Source organism: Papaver somniferum, unplaced genomic scaffold (genome assembly GCF_003573695.1).
Source record: "Papaver somniferum cultivar HN1 unplaced genomic scaffold, ASM357369v1 unplaced-scaffold_137, whole genome shotgun sequence".
In the NCBI taxonomy this organism is placed as follows: domain Eukaryota; kingdom Viridiplantae; phylum Streptophyta; class Magnoliopsida; order Ranunculales; family Papaveraceae; genus Papaver; species Papaver somniferum.
In genome coordinates, this window is record NW_020622934.1 from 23,039,945 (window position 1) to 23,045,314 (window position 5,370).

Genomic DNA, 5,370 nt, shown 5'->3' on the forward strand with positions numbered 1-5,370 from the left:
CACCTCTTTGGCAAGTTCAAAATTAGTGAGTTGTATGCTTATAGAGGTAATCACTATGTTGCTAATCCATGTAGGTGTTTTGTGATTATTGATTTCCCATTCTTCGAGGCTATCTTCAGCAACATCTTTATCTTTACTACTAGTACTAGTTGCTTTAGGGAATTTTGCTTTACCATCAATGTATTTCCAAATACCTTTTCCCTTGAAAAAATTCCTCATAAGAAAGGACCAATAATTATAGGAACAGGTTAGAAATATTCACGTGACATGTTTAGTGACAAACTAAAAACGATCTACATGATTTATGATGCTATGATTTTTAATGTGAAAGGGAAGCAGAAAACAAAAACCAAAAAAGTATAAGAGAATTCGATAATGCTTTGTATGCTTTGGACCTTAAGATTATGTTATAGTGGAAGTGGGATGTAAATCTTGCGTGGCTATGATGTCATGACATAAATAGTTATGACATGTATATTTTAGAAAATAAGGTTTTAGTCAACGTGATAAAAGAGATACATTATAATCGACTCTTACACACCAAACGTAGAAATAAATGAAACATGAGGCTACACTATATAGAATCGGGTATTATCCCAAGAGAGGACAATATCATCAACAAAGGGATATTTCAATCCCAAAAAAAAGTGTCCAATGCACACAAATTCTAAGAACACTAGGACACATTTGCTTTCTATTAGGATGCCCCTTATACACATCCTAGACAATATAATCCAATGTAATCTGAATGGAACCCCAAAGAGAAAAACCGGAGCCCAAAAAACAGTACTTTTCTTTCAGATTTTGGTGGCCGGTGCAAAGTCACACCAAGACCGAGGGCCAATACCGTGCCTTGTCTCATGGGCCATTTGATGTTCGTGTATAAGGCATTAGGTTTCAATAATCGTTTCCTTGTAAAAACCACATCAAACAGGCGTACCAGTTACGGCGGCGCCAAATCTGTGTGTTCCTCCTTCAACCATCTTCTAATCTTCTTCACTAGCCGTGCCCTCCTCCATTAACTACCACCACTAAATGGGTTTTGTGTCTCATAAGCCCTGGAGAGAGAGGGAAGGAAAATGGTTGATTCGGGTATTCGGTACGAGCGGAATCGGAAACGGGGTTTCACATTCGATGAAAAAGGAAGGGTTTACGGAATCTGCTTCCGGTGAATGATGAAGTTTTATCACCTGGTCAACTAAGATCTATAACTTTGCACGGGTAAAATCTTACCTTGATTATTTGTTCTTATTATTATCATCATTATTTTTTTTTAATTTTCTTCTATGCAATTCTCTGATCTCTATTGTTATTAGGTAGAAAAGGTTCTGTATGAGATCATTTACCCCCATTATATCCTTCTCCTTAAGTTAGTTGAGAATCTAGCTTCTCAGTTTTTATCTTAGTTGAAATAAATTAGTAGAAAGTGTACATTTGTTCGATAATTTTAAAATGTCTTGATTTTTGTTTTTTCATGTGTTGTAGTATACCGACTGTTGTGTATGTATGCTATGTGCAGTGTCATATATGGTTTTCGGATTTGCAAGAATTTAGAGTTAATGAATCAATTGATTTTTGCATTGTGCTGCGTTTAATTTGATTTGTACATGCATTATGAATATTTTCGTTGGGCGGTATATCTTCTTTCTAATGTGCTCTCTTTCTCTCTATTATTGAAGGTCATCTAACTGCAAGCAGCAACCTATACAGCTTCGGGGTTGTTCTCTTAGAAATGTTATGTGGTCGAAAAGCACTGCTGAAGACACCCGAGTTGAGATCCCAAGTACGGACCAACCATGGAAGAAGTCCTAGCTTCACTAGAAGGGCTTCAGGATTCTACAGGACCTACGTCTTCCAAACCTTCTCTCCAAATACAGTGGGTTAAGCTAAAAAACAGTAATGAGTTCTTTAATTTTGAGGCGTACAAGTTGAAGAAGAAAATGGAAACTTAAGGGCAGAAGTATAAGAGTGCAGCATCCCTGTCGTCCAAATCATTTGTAAGTATTAAAAGTTTGCCCTCTTTACGAAAAAGAATTAGTCGTGTAGTGTTGGGCACCTAATCAATGTCGTGTAGTGTTGGGTTTCAAAAATATGTTTTTTGACATCTAGGTTTAGAAACACACACGAAACCATGTCATGTAGTGTCCATAATGTGAGATTAGCAGTTTTTAATCGTGACTTTCCAAAACTTTTATTCTCAAGTGTGAAGGAATATGTTTAAATCTGGCTGAACTCTTGAATTGCTTAAGGATCACTCTGCATGTATGCGGACATGTACAAAATGATTTTCTAGTAATGGATGATTAAGAACTTCAGCTAGAGAATACTCCAAATTGTTGCGACCAAAATATACTCTATTCAGGAAGGGCCCTATCAAACAATGTTGCATCCAAGTTGTGTAGTATTTGGATTCAACTGGATTTGTAACTGAATTTGATTACTTTGTTTGCCATCCATAGCACACTTTTTTGGCTCAATTATATCATGAAAACTATTTGGATCTTCTTGAAATTGTTCTGTGAACATATATTCATATTACACCATGACGTTTTTTTATGCAGAGATGCGTATTAAAATGGACATGCAATATCTTCAAAATAACTTACAGATGATTCTTCCTAAAATTGCGATGCTGAGACGAAGCAAGTGACATAGGGAGATCATATTGTAGCTGAAAAAAGCTCAAGGACGGTGCTTCCAGTGCTGAATTCTCTTAAGAAACTTACTGCGTCTGAACTCTGCACCGATCAATTTGAAGTATTTTTATTTTGCATCATCCTTCAGTTTCATTTCAAGCTGGCTAAATTTCCCAGTGGCATGGTTAACTGATTGCCGTAATGACTTCTCTCCTCCCATTAGTAAGTCTTGTTTTTCTCATTGATATTGTCTTAATTATAGCTGTTTACTTGATCCGTGTGTATGTGTTTCGACTTTCAAGTCTTGTTTGACTTATTAGACAGAGTCTGCATATGTACTAATGTAACTAGGTAGAATCCAATGGCCACCACGTACACTTAGAACTTCTTGATAATGTGGAGTATAGAGCAGAGAGATGTTGTGGTTCTTCCTGCAACATATAATTGGATTAGAAGTTAGCGATGAAATGGGGACTTCTCATGATTGTCTTCAACTTGTTTGCTGCTGAAATTATTAGTTTCTTTTCCGCTTGGAATACAAGAAAATTACTCTACATTTCTTCGTTGCTGTATTTATTAGCTTCTCTTTGGAAATTATAACAAATTTATGATACATTTAGAAGGATCAGATTATAACGTTTCTGTCCTATGACTGAAATTTCACTGTTTGCATAATGAAGAATTAATTTTGTGGAGCTTATAGGATAAAACAGATTATTAGCAATTCTCTTTTGATATATATTTATGAATTTTCGTTACCCTAAAGGGAATCATTTTTGCAATAGAGTTTCTGCTAAATGTAGCATGTCAAATGAATCAAAGTTCCTGCACCTTTCCTTGAGGATTTCAGTGCTTACAAATACTCTGGGATTACGAGTTGTCTCATATTTTAGTCAAGTTGATGTGAACAAATCTATGTCACTTTTGTAGTCGAGCATTGTCCTTGTCCAGCACTTAGGGGTTATCTTTTGTATAATTTCATGATTTCTGTAAACTAGGGGATTCTAATCACTTGCAATTCGTATACAAATCTTATACCAACTCTTTTCATATTTCCTGGTTTACAACTCTATAAGACTGCTGTTAGAGTATTGTATAGTTCCTTGCTTCTGATTGAACTGCTTGTCAAGTATTGCTAGGAAAGTTCCGTGGCATGCATTTCTTGATTGATTAGTAAGGATGACTCGCATGATAAGTAATACAACGACAAGCTACTTAAAACTTAAAATTTAAAACCTTCAGGTATGCTTACTCCCTGAGTGTAACTCTGATTGCCTACATTACATTGCTGGATTTTGTGCATAGCCTGTAGTAATCTAATCCAGTAACAATAGCATTTGTATGTAACAGTAGAGAAATGAACAGAGTTTATATTCCAGCTAGGCCATGTGAGAAACTTTTATTTGAACCAAACCTACTTTAATCTTTATTACTTTGGATTCACTGACTCTAGATTAGGGTTAGGTTCCTATAAAAATATCTGAAGTCCTTGAACACAAACATAGCTTTCATGGTCTCCATTTTGAAATTCTGTGCAAAAACGATTTTGCAAATCGGGGTGATGAATGAAGTACTGTTTGTGTATGGAAAACCTCTTTCACATACACACACACCAAGCATGCTTGTGATCTGCATTATGATGACTTCTTAATTTTGTTTACATTTCCATTTATTCAGCTTTATTTTAGCTGCTCAATTGATTCCTGTGAATATTACTACTTGTTTATCAATATGTATGTTCATTTTTCAACAGGTGAATGACAATTGAGCTAAATGACCCTATTTAATGCTGCTCCAAAAGCCAACTAATATGGTGGTCATGGTATGAAAAAAGTTGCAAGACCTACATTATTACAGTTTTGGTAAGGATTTTAGGAAATTGTCTAGTAAATAATCTAGCATTTCCTTTTATATTTTCTCTGGGTACAGTAACGACAATTGAAATTCAACCCAGAGAGTGTATGAGAAGCACATGTCTAGTTTCTCCCTGTAATTCTGTAACTACTAAGGAATGCTACCAGTGGATGACGTCTCAACAAACTGCTCCTATCACAGTATCTCCAAAATGCAATATGGGTAAAGAAAGAAGAGAGAGGGAAGAGGAGCACTCAGGTTTCAGACTTTTGGTTGGTTCACTATTTCAACATGCAATCGCAACAGTGGACAGTCTCATTAGAAGAGGAGTGGCAATTACAGTTACAGATGAGAATGGACCATCTTATGCACCAATTAGAATGGCAAACAAGAGGCCCAAGGATCTTGATTCTCTGATTATATAAGTGAAAAGTTTATTATTTCTGTGGGGTTTTAGCCTCAAACTGGTTTCTATTCATTTCATTTAAGGAACTCATATGCTTCAAATTTTTTTCTTTTGAAGGAACTCATCACTTGTTGGTCTGACATCCTTATGCTTATGCTCGTCTCTTTAGATTCTAAGCTGTATCTTGTCTGGTGTTTCGATATTGTTTTTACTTCAATAATGTTTCAACATTAAAAAGAAGTTTTTTGTTGTAAATTAGCACCTTGTAATCAGAAGAATGCAGCAAGGATTGAGTCCTTCAACGGATACCATGTCCAGGACCACTGCATAGTGCTGCTCGTTTGTTTCATAAAATTCTGAATTCCCACTGATTGTTTCGTAAAATTCAAGATCAGCTTGATGACCATATAATGAGATGTACATACCCCAGAACAGTATACTTTTTGTTGGATGACTTGTAACTTGTACACACAA

At 35.7% G+C, this 5,370-nt stretch overlaps 1 long non-coding RNA gene across 1 annotated transcript; it reads left to right on the top strand.

Moving 5' to 3' along the window:
• The first annotated feature begins 934 nt into the window (after positions 1 to 934).
• On the top strand, positions 935 to 5,133 carry LOC113334460. Its single transcript, XR_003352814.1, has 4 exons — positions 935 to 1,221; positions 1,680 to 1,997; positions 2,562 to 2,858; positions 4,390 to 5,133. It is a non-coding gene; the product is annotated as an uncharacterized LOC113334460 (long non-coding RNA).
• Positions 5,134 to 5,370: the final 237 nt, after the last annotated feature.